Source organism: Rhinopithecus bieti, unplaced genomic scaffold, assembly GCF_001698545.2.
Source record: "Rhinopithecus bieti isolate Rb0 unplaced genomic scaffold, ASM169854v2 scaffold_6439, whole genome shotgun sequence".
Classification (NCBI taxonomy): Eukaryota; Metazoa; Chordata; class Mammalia; order Primates; family Cercopithecidae; genus Rhinopithecus; species Rhinopithecus bieti.
Genome location: NW_016805421.1, coordinates 693,309 through 694,809, shown reverse-complemented (window position 1 = coordinate 694,809; position 1,501 = coordinate 693,309).

Below are 1,501 nucleotides of genomic sequence, written 5' to 3'. Positions count from 1 at the left end.
ACAGAGAAGTCCACTCATTTAATGCTTACTATATCTAAGAAACTTCAAATCTGGAAGGCTATGTCTTTCTTTCTGAAAGCAAAAATTGGAGTATAATGTAGGGTTGCTATTTATCCCATCTATTAGAAACTTTTGGTGGCAGGATGAAAAAAAAATCCTTGCCTTTCTCAGGAATGGAACTGTTCTGTTCACTAAGTTTGCTTCTGACCACGGCATCTCCAAAACCTCTGCAGCATATGTGCAGTGAGCAGCCGAGAAGAAGGCTGAGTACAGTGTATGAGACTGCATCAATGCATATAAATTGACTTGAATTGACTTGAATGATTCCAGAGTCATTACAAGCTTCGTCTTTTTTTCAGTCTGTAAAGCTTAAACAGTGAGTTCTTACGTGGTCTTACTATCATGAGACAGCAGCAGAACTGCCCTCAGGCTCAACACAGAGTCACCCAAGGAACCAGCAGCCTCTTGGAATCATTGAATATCAAATGGACCTTTCCTGCACATACTCAACCTTCCAAAGTAGTGTTAGATACCGGCAAGAAACACATACTAGACCCAGGATGCACCACAGGACTTTATATTTATCTCTGGCCATCTTTAGCCTGAACATTAAGGTTAAAACAAATGTGTTGGCTGGGTGCAGTGGCTCACGCCTGTAATCCCAGCATTTTGGGAGGCCGAGGCGGGTGGATCACCTGAGGTCAGAAGTTCGAGACTAGCCTGGCATGGTGAAACCTCATCTCTACTAAAAATACAAAAATTAGCCAGGCATGGTGGTGGGTGCCTGTAATCCCAGCTATTCAAGAGGCTGAGGCAGGAGAATTGGTTGAACCTGGGAGGCAGAGGTTGCGGTGAGCTGAGATTGCACCACTGCACTCCAGCCTGGGCAACAGAGTGAGACTCTGTCTCAAAAATAGTAATAATAATAATAAAGAAACAAATGTGTCAGGCACTCTGCTACATACTTTTGCTTATATTATTGCATTTAATATCATTCTTGCCATTTGTGAAAAGCCTAATATTATCTTGTTTTCCAGGCTATGACAGTGCTTTATATCCTAAGAAATGTTCACATTTACTTGCATTCTTATAGACAAAATTATTCAGCTTTCTATGGCGAAATTCCAATTATCTGTGATGGTTGGGCATTTGAGTGTTTTATATACAACATTTGAGTTAATTTTTTTTTAAACATAGACTATAGTATATAGTATTAAAATTATACTTAATTGATGCCTGTAATCCTAGCACTGAGGCTGAGATGGGAAGACCCCTTGAGCCCAGGAGTTTGAGACCAGCCTGGCCAACATTGTGAGACCTCACCTCTACAAAAAAAAAAATTAAAAATTAGCATGGCAGCATGCTCCTGTGGTTCCAGCTACTCGGGAAGCTGAGGTATTAATAGGGGTATGGCTTGAGCCCAGGAGGTCAAGGCTGCAGTGAGCTGTGATCACTCCACTGCACTCCAGCCTGGGCAACAAAGAAAGATTCTGTCTCAAAA